A 17,745-nucleotide genomic window follows, 5' to 3' on the forward strand; every position below is an offset into this window, starting at 1 on the left:
TCAGACCTGTTGAAGGTTTTCTATATATTTTTTATTGTGGTGCCCAGTGCCCACTACTCTACGCAGTCCAGATACTATTTTTGGGTGTAATTCAGACCTGTTGAAGGTTTTCTATATATTTTTTATTGTGGTGCCCAGTGCCCACTACTCTACGCAGTCCAGATACTATTTTTGGGTGTAATTCAGACCTGTTGAAGGTTTTCTATATATTATATTGTGGTGGCCAGTGGCCAGTCCTCTACGCAGTCCAGATACTATTTTTGGGTGTAATGCAGACCTGTTGAAGCTTTTCTATATATTATATTGTAGTGGCCAGTCCTCTATGCAGTCCAGATACTATTTTTAGGTGTAATTCAGACCTGTTGAAGGTTTTCTATATATTATATTGTGGTGGCCAGTGGCCAGTCCTCTATGCAGTCCAGATACTATTTTTGGGTGTAATTCAGACCAGTTGATGGGTTTTTAATTTTATTGTGGGGAACACTCCTCTACTCAGTCCAGAAAGATACCTCGTTGCAACGTTTTGTACTAAAAAAAAAAAAATTATTGTGAGGTGTTAGGTGTTCAGAATAGCCTTTAAATTAGTGGAAATTATTGTTATTGAATGTTATTGAGGTTAATAATAGCGTAGGAGTGAAAATAAGCCCAAAAACTACACTACACTTTTTAGGTTTTATTCAAAAAAAATCCGAATCCAAAACCTTAAATCTGAACCAAAACCTTTCGGCAGGTGTTTTGCGAAACAAATCCGAACCCAAAACATCGAGAAAATCCGGATCCAAAACACAAAACACGAGACCTCAAAAGTCGCCGGTGCACATCCCTAGTTAATTTCAAGTAACACTTTTATTTTAAAAGAGAACTTCTTTAAGTATCACTTTAAATTGAGTACAGTACCTTAGACATAGGTGTAAATAATCTTATTGACTGTTGGCAAGCACTTGATTACTAATACTTGTCTGATTTTTTAAGCATTTGTTGAGTAAAACTACAATTTCCACAGTTTAAAAGAAACTAAACACAGTTAGTGATTGTACACTTGGGCGTTAATTTTATGCATTCTTAACACCTAGCAAATGCTGACAGTCACTGACACTTTTTTACTTTCACTTTGCTTTGCTTCGCATCAATTTCAATTTTGCTTACAGCGTTCTGAACCATTAATGCTTGGTACATTATAATGTTGTTCTAGGGAAGTATTAATTAAGTACATAGTACTTTATCCTCATCATCATCATTATTTATTTACATGGCGCCACAGATTCCGCAGCGTGGTACCGCAAGGGTACACCAATACAAAACAAAATAAATAAAAAATTTCATAAATGCAATAATTATACATAAATCAATAATATTTCTAGGCACAAATTACAATAAAACAAATACAACAATACACATAGCTATGACAGTGTAACCATATGCAGCGCATAGGAGTGGGCTGGGCCGGGGGGCATGGGGGCATATGCCCCCTGGGTCGGACAGAAATAATCTATTTTTGGTCGGTGGACTGACCGGTGGCTGGCCCCTCCTTTGGGTCCAGCCATCTTTCATATTGGCTGCGTATCCTCCTGATGGGTCCCCCCTCTCATGCATGTGGCCTATCTGTGAGAGCCTAGCTGTCACATGGGACATGCACCACACACGCGGAGGGAACAAGGTAAATGTGGGGGTTATGTTAATATATTTTGTGTGCAGTGTGTTAACATAGTGTGTGTGCAGTGTGTTAATATAGTGTGTGTGGGGGCCAATGTGTTAATATGGTGTAAGTGAGAGTGGGGGACAGTGTGTTAATATAGTGTGTGTGTGTGAGTGGGGGCCAGTGTGTTAATATAGTGTGTGTGAGTAGGGGCCAGTGTGTTAATATAGTGTGTGTGAGTGGGGGACAGTGTGTTAATATAGTGGGTGAGGGAAGGGGGGGTCTTAATATAGTGTGGGGGGTAGGCTATTTAAGTGCAGGTGGGGGCTAATTATTTGTGGGGTGATGGTAGGACTCTTTAATTTAGTAGTGGGGCTTATTAATTTAAGATTAGGTGACGGGACCCTTAATTTAATTCTGGGGTGGTTTGGTGATATTAATTGAATATAGGGCTGATTTTCGGGAGAAGGGCTATTTATTAAATATTGATATGAATTATTTAATGCCGGGCATGGTTGTGTAAAATGGTTATATTTGTTGAACGTAAATGCAATTTAATTTATTGTTGGGGCTGTTTGGAGGGGGGGGGATAGATTTATATATTAAATGGGAATACTATTAATTTAATTTGTTTTCTATTTAATGTAGGGGTTGGGTGGAGGGAAATAGATCTATTTAGCAAATGTGAATATTACTATTTTAATGTTGGGGCTGGAGGGAGGCCTCACTATAAAACGTTGGTGCATTTGATTTAACTAGTTGGAGTTTTCTCAATTTTATGTACCCATTTTTTTTTCCAAATTGGGCATCCAATATTCCATGATCCAGACAAGCAGCAAATGAGCTAAAGAAATCAGCAGAAAGTGACAAGAAAAGGTAGGAGAGCAGTACAGTCTGCCAACTGTCCTGAATCTGGTGGGACATTCCCGAAGTTGGGTGACTGTTTCACTTAGGACAGTTGGGAGGTATGTCTCGCTTCACACTGTACTGCTCGTAAAGGCAGAACTGTGTGCACCTAACAGTAGTGCACACAGTATTGCATGTTTATTTGTCTAAAATGATAACCATGGTACATTATAGGTGTTTCCCTGTCTAAAGTGCCCAGGGCCCCCAGAGCCTTAATCCAGCTCTGTGGCAGGGTGTCAGATTGACACTAAGTGCTCTATTCCACCCATTACCATCCCTAATATTATTTGGTTTAGGTTAACCCTAAAACAATAAATAACTCTGTATATAGGGTAATGCAAAAACATGCCCTTTTGCTGGCAAGAACATCAGGGAGTATATTTGCTAAACTGCAGGTTTAAAAAAGTGGAGATGTTGCCCGTAGCAACCACTCGGACTCTAGCTGTCATTTATTTAGTACATTCTACAAAATGACAGCTAGAATCTGATTGGTTGCTATAGGCAACATCTCTACTTTTTCAAACCCACAGTTTAGTAAATATACCCCTGGGTTTTTAAACAGGCTTTTTCCATTTTGATGAATCCCATTATAATTAGCCAGGTATGTAGAAAATATATATATATATATATATATATATATATATATATATATATATATATATATACACATTTATGCATTATTTATTTTTATCATTTTTAAGACTTATAATAATAAGGTAACGCTGGATTAGGGAACACTAAAATAGCCTCTTTATATATTGATAAATATATATTGTACCGAAAACCATTCTTTAGGGATGGGCCGCTACTTATGGGCCGGTGCTGTGTGCTTGCTCCCCACACTAAAGTCTGCCAGCCAGCCCCTGGCAGTGTACAATGTAACAGGGACATACAGACAGCACCAACAGACAGGAGACAAAGAGTAGGGAGGACCCTGTTTATAAGAGCTTATATTCTGCGCTGTAGGGAAGATTCAATAGCGCACTACGAATGTTATGTTAAAAGCGGCGAGGACAAAATGCAAGGTTTGGTTTATGCTTTTGACAGACATTTTCAACACCTATCTACATACACACCCTAATATTTAAAGGACAGCCCAGCATTCTTGGATTATTTTTACTACTGTATAGCATAAGACACATTACTACAACATACTTACCTACTCTCCCGCAACATGCGGGAGACACCAGAATTTCGGGGAGTTCTCCTGAACTCCCAGTAGAGCAGCACAGGCTCCCGGATCCTCCCTCTATTTTTTGGTAAAAAGGGAGAAGGTCTTGATGATGCAATTGATATCATCTGACGGACCCTAATGACACGAGTGCAGGTATGTTCTATAGATATTATATGCTACTTTCATTTGTGCTTACAAAGCAAGGAAGACTCTAATGATGTTATACAGTATTATACAGTGCCTTGAAAAATTATTTGTTGCCCAACACATTTTTCACAGTTAGTTGCTGCAGATTCTGAATTTTAAATAGACTGAAGTATGATGTTTTGGCACTGAGCTACACCGTATTGAATACCATTTAAAATCAAAATAAATATTTCAGAACCTTTCCACAAATTACTAAACATGCAAAACTGAAATTATTAAATTTACAAAGTATTCCGAAAATGTCTAAAATTTACAGGTCTGAAAACGTTTTCAAGGCACTGTATATAAATGTGATTAATTGAATGTTTAGACTGAAGAAAATAGTAGGTTTGACCCTCTTGACCTCCTAAGCAGTTTTGGTCTCTTAGGACAAGATAGTGCACTAATTAACAGTGGCGGACAGTTTATATGATTTGAAGATAGTGCAGAGCATCCTTTTCTATATAGACATAGAGAGATAAGACAATGCCTATAGTGATAATCCACCTTTACATTAGGAAGAGAGGGAAATTGACATTTAAAGTGTAAGACTTTGCACACCAAACAATATAATTATACTAAGAAATTCTTAAATATAACTTGAAAGCCAGTGTTGTTCTCCGATGAACTATCCATTCTACTTACTCTTTCATAAGTAACTACAAAACATATTAATATGTTAACTAAGGAGGACTCCCTTTTGACCTAAAAGAAGTGTGGCTTGTTTTTTCTTGATGTCATATCATATGGGTGTCCTAGGGCCTGATTCATTCAGGACTTAACTTGAGAAACTTCTTATTTTAGTCTCCTGGACAAAACCTTGTTACAATGCAGGGGTGCAAATTAGTATTCTGTTTTGCACATAAGTTAAATACTGACTGATTTTTCATGTAGCACACAAATATCAACTTTAAATTTCAGTGCACGAATAAGCTATCAAGTATTTGTGTGCTACATGAAAAAACAGTCAGTATTTAACTTATGTGCAAAACAGAATACTAATTTGCACCCCATTGTAACATGGTTTTGTCCAGGAGACTGAAATAAGAAGTTTTTCAAGTTAAGATCCTTAATGAATCAGGCCCCTAGTTTTTAATTTCACAATTATGCAAACCCTACTCTTAATATGATGCTTGGAAAAAGAACATTTGATAATTATATCAAATGGCCTACCGCTGATCTTGAAGCTTGCTAGCCTTTTATAATTAGAATTTTGGAAGTATTGCGGCCATATGTAGACTGAGTAGCACCTTGCGCTTATGGCTGCTTATGGCCCCTTATGATTGAGAGGTAGAACAGAAGATGAGAAGAAGGAGGTGGCATATAATGCTGCATTGGAGCAAATGCAACTTATTTAGACTGAGACTCAGATGCACATGCGCCTGTCAGGAGACAGGAAACTTGCGGGTTCTTGATCACTGGTGTAAGCTACAAACTGATAGTGATGACCATCAGCTTTTATGTGTCTGGCTCAACATACCTGTGCAAGCTGTGTTTTTTGGGGGGATGCAATTTCAATCTGCTTTTGAGACGAATATTGTATCTCTAAATGAGGCCCTCTAAGTTCAAAACATAAAGGCCATGGAGTGATACTTTGTTAGCTTAATTGATGCAATGATAGAATACATTTATAGAGAAAAAAGAGTTGACCACAAAGATTCAGGTGACAATAATGACAATGCACAGGTGCCCTTAATAGAAAAAACTTAAAGCAATCATGACTCTGAATATGCACAGCACGTATGAATGTATGTATGTATATATATATATATATATATATATATATATATATGTACAATGCATGTTATGTATGTGCTCTTGCAACATCTGTACAAGATGTCTTCAAAAATCACAAAATCATAACTTGAGTCTGTTTTAGAGGGCCGGCAGCTACCTGCAGCATGTTTATTTGCTACTTTCTTCCTCTCCAACATATGATGTGAGCAAGGCTACTCCCAACTAAATAAGTTCAGCCCGCAGGATGTGATTCATCAAACTCCATTGTAAACATATGGTGACCAGAAGAACCTAAGCTCCAACTTTATGGCTGTTCCATCTGGGGTATTCCACAGAACGATTAGTGTGGCTCAGTAGATCTCCTGGCCCCCTATGGGGTTTTGTATAGTAACTCTTTCTATGTGTCCAATGCAGGTCTTATTCCTTGGAGAAAGTATCTGTGCAACGCTGAATGGCATTTTCCGGGATTACTTGGCTTTCTGTTTCTCTCTGAAGTCATTTTATTAGCTTTTATATGAAGGGATTAATACAAGAATTACTCAAGTTGAGTAACAAGCCAAATAAGAATGTAATGTTTAACAACAAAATTGCCAATTACTATCTGCATAAAAAAAAATCAGGGGAAGCTTTGTTCTTTTCTCTGCGGTATAGGTAATATGAAAAGTTTTGGAGGTAACACATTAACTATGTTTTGTAAACTCCTAGGAGACCTGTGTTTATGTCTGACTGCAGACAATTATTTGCTACATCCACTTTGCCAACCTCCAGTAAACATTATTTCATTAAGAAAATGATGCTGAAATCCTCCTGATAGCACAGTGCTGATGTGTGTAAATGTCAAAATTAAGCAGATGCGGCCAAGAAAACAGAGAGATAAACAGCTGCCAAACGCTTTCATTTCTACAGACAGAAGTTTTTATTTGGATATAAATGAGTAGAGTTTGACCAAATGCATGTTTATGCATTTTTTTTATATTGTGCTCTCTTTTCTTGGAACAGTTTTATTTTGTTTAAAAAAAAAAAATTGTAGGCAGAATCATACTGTGAAACCGTGCACTTGGTATTCATACATATTTTTAACTCTGTATAGAATTAAAACTGCCTCTATTTTCTATCAATGTTTCTTTTCAGGGATGCTTACACAAAAGAACTTGTTTTAAGCCAAGTCAATGGTACCCTACATCAGCTCCATATGTTGAAGCTTACTTTGAAATACCATTAAAAAAGCACTTAGCATTTATACGAGTCCAGCTCCTTTAGCAGTCTACCTTGGAAGTGTAGGAAAGAAACTAAATAGCCCCAGAAGCTATGAGTTCTAAATATTTTTATCCATAGCTGCTGTCGATGCATCTTCTTCATCACTGTCAAACATGTAGACTAATTTTGGCTTTAAAATCTTTATTACTTCAGTTTCTTAAATAAACAATTAATAACACACATTCCCATGCACAGTTTAGAATTTGTTAATGATCGTTTGTCTCTGCATCACGTATCGCTTTCCACTGCATGTTTCAAGTTTGATTTACAGATAACAATACATTGATCATGCAAGTTCTCACCTACATAAATAGCACATTGTGGGAAAGTTCTGCTCGCCACTCATAAGTAGAGTAAAAGCATTTACCAACCAGCCCCCCTCTTTTGCCTATCGTAGTTACATGCAAAACATCTGGAATTTATGGAAACATTAAATGAGTCACATGGAGCGAAAAAGTCAACCGTTTGGTTATTCTATTTACTAGAGCAGCATATTTTTAAATGGAAGTATAAGAAGATTAAAATGAGTAGCAATAAAATTAGTAAATATAGTTGTTTATTCACTATGCATGAAAAAATTAAAAAATGTACATTGATTCATTTTGCAACATTGAAATAGGGTGTCCAGTTTTTGTTTTTAGTATGAGATTTTATATTCTATATGTAGAGTCTTTGTAAAAAAAGCTATTTATCTGACTGTGTGACTTCCATAGATATATGTAGTGTAAATGCTGCCCATGTTTCAGTTTAACTGAAGAGAAGCAGCTATGGGAGCCTGCTGTGTTATTCTACAACACTGCTGATTGACAGTCCTAGCACTGGTGCAGAGTATGAGACTGGAACTGTCAATGAAATGTGTGGTGGGGCATCGCAGAGGGGGGGGGGGTGTCTGCTCTGATTGAAGTGATGACAGTAAGCTATGCAAGGTTATTAATACAGAGCAGGATAGTAACTTGCTATAGAAAGATATAGACAAAATGCCCACTGGGTCATAAAATGGCAGATAAGATTGAACATAGATTAATGTAGATTTATGCAGGAAGTAATAACTAAACAATGTACAATTCGGAAAAGCACCAAGTGTATCCTGCACTCATAACTAAAAGCTGCTCTACCAATTTAGAACAGGGGTATACACTTCCCCAAAAAGAGATGAACCACATAAATATGTGACTAAAAATTCAAATGCTAATAGTGTTTGTTGTATTTATCAAAAATATAGAACAATATATCAAACTTGGTATTTGAATACAAGTGACAAAAAATACTTATGTTGTAATGAAGGATGAATCCTCTTCTCTTCTATATCAATCGTGCATTCATAGAAAAGTTAGCATGAGTGAAATAAAAGAAAAGATAAAAGCAAACATAGCGTGATACTGTACATATATATATATATATATATATATATATATATATATATATATATATATATATATATATATAAAATGATTTCTACATAGTGCCCTCTGTACACTATTTGTCACTACAATTGGAGTTCTATGCTGCTATTGATGCTTTTAATGAATTTAGATTTATTTCATATATTTTTATGATATACTTTGAATTGAGTTAATATTACTTGAGAATATGTTTATATTGATTCATGTAGGTTTCTAGCCCAATCTTCTTTAATTCTACATTGCTATAGCAGGATTTAGTCAAAATGCTCCACTGGGTCATGAAATGGCAGGTTTATGCACAAAGTACACATTAACCTTATTGATAACTATATTATATCCAAGGTGAATACAAAATACAAATATTTGTTTAATTAAGTTTTTGTGCCAAGGATAATACAGAGGACAGGGGGTCATTAGTTGTCCTCTGTGAGAAAAAAAGTTTTACCACTAGCATACAATGGGGCTCTTGTGGTTACAATATGGGTTGGTGATGGCTAATTCACATTAGATTCTTACAAGAAATAATATGAAGCTATATTTAGTAGAGGGCATTATTGAGATTACTAATCCAGGGAATTTATCATTGGCCATTTTTGGGATAAGATATTTTTTTTTCCCCGTTTGAGGTGAAATTGGCAAACAGTTGCACTGTGTGCTTTGTTTTCCTTTGGTTACTAGCCTATCTGGGTTCAATAAATGAAGTGGAGGACTAGCACCAGTTGATGTGGATAACCATGGCATTAAATTGTGAATACAGCCATTCGGTGCAAGATGTAATAGTGTAATTAAAGATTGGGATAAAAGTCCATGAATCCCTACCTAGATGCAATAAAAGCCCACAAAAAGTTCCTTGATGACCGGAAACTCTTTTGGAGATGGACGGATAAATATAGTCGGTACCGTAAAATTTAAGTTTTAATGATTTTAATGTGCAGATGTTTACACTCATGGATTTGTCATGCTTTAAAGATCACCAGAAATTTTTCGTAGGTCTGATGAGTTATTATTAAGAGTTTCACAACCTGCCACAGGACCAGAGAAGCCGTATATCTCTCCCATTTTGAGAGCTTCTGTGACTGGATTTCGATTTAACACCACTACAATATGATGGCAAATTATTTAGATGTTTTAGTAATTTATGGAATGTTACATGTTTATACACTCTTCAAAGCTCTTTTGACTTATCTGTATGGTGAGTATATTTTCACTACTACATACAGTATATTCACTCAGTTGTATACAGAGAGCACTATGTTCTTTCCACCACCTTGATGGAATAATTCTCAACTGCTGTGTTTATAATAAAGGTCTTATCTTTAGATAGGCTGGTGTAACCTACATATTGAAATCTACACCAACTTGTCAATTAAACAGAGGGCATTATATTTCTTTCTCTTATTTCTATGAGTTCTATCTGAGAACAACTTCTGGTTAAATTTAAAACACGTTTTAAATAAAAATGTCTGCATTTGCAGATGATCTCCTCCTTTATGTAGCTAACCCCTTGCCCTCCCTGTCTGCCATCTTGGAAATGATTGTGCAGTTTGGGTCTATATCAGGTCTGACCATCAACACGGAGAAATCGACAGCACTGCTCTTCAAGCCTCATACAGTTTGTCTAATTACAGTGTACACTGGGCTCACAAACAATTTTCATATTTAGGTCTACAAATCCCTAAGAATCCTTCCGTCTGTATGAATTGAATATAACCCCAGATAGTTGGAGGAGGAGTGGAGGGATGGTGCCATCTCCTCCTTTCTGTTACTGGTAGGGCCAATCTTATTGAAATGGTCTTATTGCCAAAGCCCATGTATTTATTACAATCTCTACCGCTTATTATCATGAACAGAAATGTCTATCAACTCCTTGTCTGGACGTTTCATATGGAACAAAAAATGATCACTGTCCACTTGTCTGGTGGGAGAGTGGTTAGCATTGCTGCCTTGCAGCACTGGGGTCATGGGTTTGATTCTACCCAGTGACATATCTGTGTGGAGTTTGTACTGTCTCCCCCTTGAGTTTTCTGCAGGTGTTCCCATAGCCCAAAAACATATTGGTAGATTAATTTACTTCAGACAAAATGGACCCTAGAGTGTGCTCAAAAGGGGCAGGGACTGATGTGAATGACAAATTATTCTCTTTATAGCTCTGCATTATATGATTGGTTGTATATAAATAAACAATACTCATAATGTGAAGGCCAGTAATACAGACAAGCAGGAAACCACACACTGGGCATTTGACAGTGACACACCATGGTCCCCCAACAATGTAATATGGCTCCTATCAAACTAAAGCAGAAAAATTGTTGTGTCACAGCACCTCTAAGTGTAACAAAGCTACAACCAACACATTTATTCTCTATGGCTTAATACAGAATAAAACATGGGCTAAGTATAGGCTTCAATATACAAAACAGGAGAAGTGATAGTGATCCATTAAATTTAACAAGATATATTGTTTTCTTCATCACTCCTTTTTCCCTTTACCCCCTTCCTAACTTTTCTTGTCAGTCCCAATCACTGATCACTCCCATTCATATATTGTGATCTTTAGCAGTCATTTTTCTAGTTTTTTATTCCATTAATTTGAATTTTTACTGTATCCCCGATTTTCTAAAACACTAAACCAGTTAGGATATTCAAACACATACAGTACCATATATCTTATTGTTCATATATCTTATTTCCACCACATGCAATGACCAGGATTTCTAGGTAATACAGGGATTAGAGGACTGAGAAGGGATATCCAAGAGGCATAGAGGGGAATACACGGAGCAGGTGTCCCAAGGAGCAGGATTTCCTGAAGCAGAAGTCAGGGGATGTTAAGATTAGAGAATCAATGTAATTGGAATGGGAAGAACGGAATTCCAGGGATACAGATATCGAAACCAGATAGCAGAGTATAGGTCTGGAGATGGGAGGATCAAGTCACTCTCAAAGTAAAGTATTCAAGAAGCAGAGAAGGGACTGCAGTGCTGAGGGGAGCTGGCTAGTATGAGATCCCCAGGGAAGAGCATATGACTGTGAATGCAGATATTAGGAGATCCAGAGAAAAGAATACCCTGGAGAAGAGCAGAGTTAGAGGGACCAGATTCTTTAAGAGTACAGAGGAGGATGCTGGAACAGGGAAACAAGGACAAAAAGAATCTTCAGGCACAAACTTAGAAAACCTTTATTCTTCAGAATGATAAATGAAGACCAGCATAATGATGAATGTACTTGAACACCAGGCTTGTAGGCTTCCATTGCCCTTACCTTCAGGGACAAAATTTTCAATGGCTTGTTTTGAATTTATATCAAATAAGCTGCCACTGGGTGTGGCAAATAAGCCTATTGTCACAAAAATAGGCGGAACTAATAGGATTCTTCTCAGTTTGTGTGGTTTGACTCAGAGCCTTAACTTAGAATTCTAGTGCCTGGGGTGAGAAAGACAAATGCCGCCCCCCTAGACCTTAATCTTAACCAAATGAACCTATAATATTCCTAAATTGCGCCCTTCTTCAGCGTTGCACCCTGGGCAGTCGCTCCTATCGCACAGCCCTTGTTACGGCCCTCTTTTGACTACACCCATCTCTGAAGCGTGGAGTCTAACAAGGTGAAGGTGCTAACCATACAGGTTGTGGTCCTCCAGATGGGTACAGGCGAGACCGACAGGAGAGGATGAAATGTTAACAAGGAGGATTTTGAGTATAAGGAAACCCCTAATAGAAGAGGTTATAGAAGATAGAAGCGGATGCCTGATACCAGAATACTGGGATTAGCTGAGAAGCAGATGAAGCTGGATACCAGCATCAACAGAACAGATACAGATACAGGATACCAGGATTAGCTCAGAAGCATATAACACTTACTACCAGGATCAATAGAAGAAATATGGATGCCAGGATACCATGATTAGCTCAGAAGCATATGACGCTGGATACCAGGATCAGTAGAAGAAATATGAATACAGGATACCAGGATCAGCTCTGAAGCATATGATGCTGGATTTCGGGATCAATACAACAGATACAGATACAGGATACCAGAATTGCAGAATAACAGGGAGCCAAATATTCCAACAGCTAAACAGGCTACAGGACATGAAGATATGACCCCATCTAAGCTGCCCAAGTAACATACATAGTAACATAGTAACATAGTAACATAGTTGATGAGGTTGAAAAAAGACACCAGTCCATCAAGTTAAACCTATTTTGGATCTCCTGCGATCCTGCACCTATATTTGAAATTAATCCAGAGTAAGCAACCGCCAATCTGTTTCAATTGTGAAAATCCCCCCAGACTCAATATTGCAGTCCTATTTTTACCCTATATCCACTACTATCCTTCATTTTAATTAACGGTCGTATCCCTGGATACACCTTTCCGCTAAAAATTTGTCTAACCCTTTCTTAAACATATCTATTGAATCTGCCATCCCAACCTTCCCTGGCAATGAATTCCATATCTTGACTGCCTTTACTGTAAAGAAGGCCTTCCTTTGCTGGTTGTGAAATTTCCTCTCTTCTAACCTTAGGGGATGACCACGTGTCCTGTGTATGGTCCTTGGGGTAAAAAGTTCCCATGAAAGCTCTCTGTATTGACCCTTAATGTATTTGTACATAGTAATCATATCTCCCCTTAGACGCCTCTTTTCTAAAGTAAACATGCCTAAACTGGCTAACCTTTCCTCATAACTTAATGACTTCATACCCTTTATCAATTTTGCCGCCCTTCTCTGAACCCTTTCTAGTTCCAAATTATCTTTTTTATAGAGTGGTGCCCAGAACTGTACTGCATATTCAAGATGAGGTCTTACCAACGATTTATACAGTGGCAAAATTACACTGTCTTCCCTTGCATCTATGCCCCTTTTTATGCATCCCAATACTTTGTTTGCCCTTGCAGCTGCTGCTTGACATTGAGCACTATTGCTAAGTCTACTGTCTACGAGCACTCCCAAATCCTTTTCCATTATAGATTCTCATAAATTAATTCCATTTAATTTATAGATTGCGTTCTTGTTTTTGATCCCTGAATGCATAACCTTACATTTATCTGTGTTAAACCTCATATTCCATTTGGCCGCCCAATCCTCCAGTTTATTTAAGTCCCTCTGTAGAGAAGCTACATCTTGCTCTGATTTTATTACCTTACAGAGTTTAGTGTCATCTGCAAAAATAGAAACTTTACTCTCTAAACCATCACCAAGGTCATTAATAAATATATTAAAAAAGAGTGGCCCCAGCACGGAACCTTGAGGTACTCCACTTAAGACTTTTGACCAATTAGAAAATGTTCCATTTATCACAACTCTCTGTTCCCCATTCTCTAACCATTTTTCGATCCAAGTACAAATTTTGATTCCTAGACCCAGTTCCCTTATTTTGTAAACCAACCTCTTGTGTGGCACTGTATCAAAGGCCTTTGCAAAATCTAAGTAGACCACATCTACTGTCCTGCCCTGGTCTAAGTTCCCACTAACTTCCTCGTGGAAACTAATTAGATTAGTTTGACATGACCTATCCCTCACAAATCCATGTTGATTCCCACTAATACTTCTAATGCGTACCAAGTAATCCTGAATACTGTCCCTTAAAATACCTTCCAGTAGTTTCCCCACTATTGATGTCAGGCTTACAGGTCTATAATTCTCTGGTTGTGATCTCGTCCCCTTTTTAAACAATGGTACCACATCTGCTATTCACCAATTCCTTGGTACTGAGCCTGATGAGATTGAATCTCTGAAAATTAAGAATAGCGGTCTAGCTATTTCCGAGTTTAACTCCATAAGGACCCTTGGGTGTATGCCATCTGGACCTGGAGCTTTATTTATCTTAAAATTCTTCAGTTGCCTTTGGACTTCTTCCTCTGACAACCAAGTATTAATTAACGGTATGGTTTCATTTCCATTTTTATTATTAGTATTACTCCTGCCATTTGTTCCTCTCTGGTAAATACTGAAGAAAATAAAGTGTTTAATACCTCTGCTTTTTCCTTAGTATCATTTATCAATTCACCCATCTTACTTCTTAGGGGTCCTATATTATCTTTTTTAATCCTTTTGCCATTTATACACTTAAAAAACTTTTGGGGGTTTGTCTTACTTTCTTTTGCAATGTTCCTTTCATTTTCTAATTTAGCCAATCTAATTTCCTTTTTGCATGTTTTATTACATTCCTTGTACCTACGGAAGGACTCCTCTGACCCTTGACTTAAACAATTTAAATGCACGCTTCTTCCTTTGCATTCCTTCCCTTCCCTTTTTATTTAGCCACATTGGTTTAGACTTAATTCTTTTACATTTATTTCCCATAGGAATGAACTTATACGTGTATGTTTTCAACAACATTTTAAAGACAGCCCACTTTTCTTCCGTATTTTTTCCTTCAAAGTCTTTGTCCCAGTCTATGCTCTTTATAGACTCCTTTAGCATAGGAGTACCTTAAATAATTTAATGAATGAGGGGGAGTGATATTCAATCAGCTTATAGCTGAATAAAAAAGATTATAAATAGAGGGGACTGCGCATGCGCAGACCTGAATCCAAGATGACGGCCACCATCCTAATGAACGTTGCGCATTAGCGCTTGGAGACCCAGCAGAGGAGGCCAGATAAGTGTACCAGATCTTGGTAGGCAAGTCGAGGATCCTGTGTGCATGATACTTATATAGCATCCAAGAACAGGATGTTCTCCCTCTTTTGCTTCACGAAATTCCTCATCCCTCCCTGTTAATTATGTGTTTGTATTGTTCTTCTAATTTTATTCCTATTCCCTTATTTTTCCCTATTTAGACAAGGCACAGTCGGTGAGAAAGCAGTGCAGTCATCGGTTAATACATGTCACAAGAGTTTATATTTGTTGCAGGATTCTTCCCCCTTCAATCTATGTCTCTCTTAGGGTTATCACTGTGAAGGCCCTGGGCAGCGTTTCAGTAAACGTGCCCTTTGAAGCCAGAAGCTATGTAGTTTCACTGATGCTGTAAGTTTGGCTTTATAGTAGTAGCTTGTTAGTTGAATTTGGATTGCTTTCTTCGCCACCATCATTTATTCAATTAAAACTGTGACCTTAGTTCGCCAAAATTAAAATCTGTGTCTCCGCCTTATTTCGGGTATTAAGTAGGTACCTTTATTATTTAAGGGCCGAAGGTGAATGTGCAGAGGGACAATATAAGCCTTTTGACGGTTAAAAGCAGACAAGTGTGTTGTCACACTGTTCTATGCCTTTTATTACTTATTGTCTGAACCTGCAACAAACAGCATTCTTTACTATGCTATTGGTCTACATTGGATGTGGTCTGTGGCTGATGATCGAGCCACTCTACCCCAGTTGAAACATTTAACGATTTGGGGGTCACATATATTCTACATGACATGAGTGACATGATATATACTACATGACACCCATGCAAAATTATTATTATCTTTAATTTATATGGCGCCACAACAGGTCTGCAGTGCCGTAACAGATAATTACAGTAGTATACAATAAGCAGACAGCAACGATCTATAACACATTGCATAGTACATGAAAAATAAAAGTATACAAAGCCAGTCATACTGAATAAACAAATTACACACAGATAACTTGGTAATGCACATCAAGTTATTTACAGAACAGTGAGTGAGAGTGATGGTTATGTTCAAAATGAAGTAGGCCTGGCTTTCAGAAGATACTAGGGAAGCTGGTCTAGAGGTACAGAGGGTGATGGAAAAGTAGAAGGTGAAGACGAGGAAAGAAGGCCTTGCTCATGAGAGCTTGAAGGGAAGGGGGAATCCAGAGGATTAAATAAACAGTTCTCAGCCACAGGGTTAGAACCAGAGGCTATCAGTGGCTGCCTCATTCTAGTGCCAGCATTTTGGGATACATCAGGGTCACCATCATGGTAGGATGCTTATTTATCTCCAGTTAGAATAAAGTGGATTCAGGATAACAGGACACACACAAATCTTCACATGTCTTAAACTGGTTATGGAAAATATTTTAGATATCTTAGATTTATGAAATTGTATCAGTGTACCCTCTTTTTAGATCTTTCAAATGCTAAAAGGATGCTCTTTGCTGCATATAGATATATCTGATTATCTGGTAAAACATTTTACCATGACATCTACTACTTAAAACCTGCTAGAAAACATAAATTCCACATCTCCTAGGGGTAAGGGCAGACATTTTTATATGGAGTGATTCACCAAAATATTCATATACTAGAGTACATATAGACAGTACACACATGACTAGTGCATGACACATGACTTATGCACTGCAAAAGTAATAAATACAACCTGCTTACGGAGTGATATTGTTTCTGTTCATATTTGTAGCAGAAATACTTGTCTAGAGGGAGGATTCTAGGCACCTGTAATCCTGCTCACATCTTTTCACAGTTCTTCCCCTTCACCTTTTATTTTCAAGGATGAAAATGAATACATGAAGCACAGTTTGTGAGACTGCTCAGTGCCAAACATCTTTTTGGAAAGAAGCAAGAGCTTATTAGTACAGTGTCTCTCTTACTCCATGCTTAGCCCTACTAAATGAACCTGTGAAAAGCATATGTAAACTAGACAAGAAGCTTGTGACACACATATTGTATTGCAGCCAAGTTGACTTTAGTCTGTTGGCTATAACCACTGCATATGACTTCTCTAAAATTGACAATATAATGGTAAATGAGAAACTACTTAGGGGTAAATGTATCAAGCTAAGATTTTGCCGGCGGGTTTGAAAAACCAATCAGATTCTATCTTTCATTTAGTTAGTACATTCTACAAAATGACAGCTAGAATCTGATTGGTTGCTATAGGCAACATCTCCACTTTTCAAACACGCCGGAAAACTCTCAGCTTGATACATTTACCCCTTAGTCTGATTGAAGCCAATTGCTACCTTTTCATTCGGTATGGCAGCTTGAAAGTGAACAGTTTCTAAATTTTGAACCACTGGGTTTGGGCAAAAAACACAGGGTGGTAATTATTACATCATTGTTTATTTTGTATATGTTTTATATTTAAAGTGTTTTAATTGTCTCTTTTTGTTCGATATGACTGTATGAATGTATGCAGAAATAATTAAGATTTATTGAGTGGTTGAAGTAGGGGTGTATATGGTGGTATGCAATACGGCCACTTCTTCTACTGACTCCATTGTAAAACGATCAAATTCCATTCACTTACATTCCCATTACATTTTTCATACCGCCACTTCTAAATTTACAAACAGCTACTTCTAAATATTCACCTTGACCACTGGTTGTAATGTAATTAACATGCAAAGTAATTCAATTACTGTATAGCCTTTCTTCATTTTCTTGAAGCTTTCTGTTTCTACCTTTTTGATAAGTATGTTCCCCAACCAAATAAATTAAGCGTTTTATACTAAGTAACTAAGGCAGCTGCATGTAATATTAATATAATTATTATTTGTAAATATGCTATCTTTCAATCCATCAAAAATGGCT

The 17,745-nt window shown here is 37.3% G+C and overlaps 1 protein-coding gene across 1 annotated transcript in view; it reads left to right on the forward strand.

Annotated features, from left to right (window-relative positions):
- The window catches only part of TBX4 (T-box transcription factor 4), a 165,417-nt gene that overhangs the window by 53,846 nt on the left and 93,826 nt on the right, over nt 1-17,745 (forward strand). The window lies entirely within an intron of this gene.

Source organism: Mixophyes fleayi, chromosome 2 (assembly GCF_038048845.1).
Source record: "Mixophyes fleayi isolate aMixFle1 chromosome 2, aMixFle1.hap1, whole genome shotgun sequence".
NCBI lineage: Eukaryota > Metazoa > Chordata > Amphibia > Anura > Limnodynastidae > Mixophyes > Mixophyes fleayi.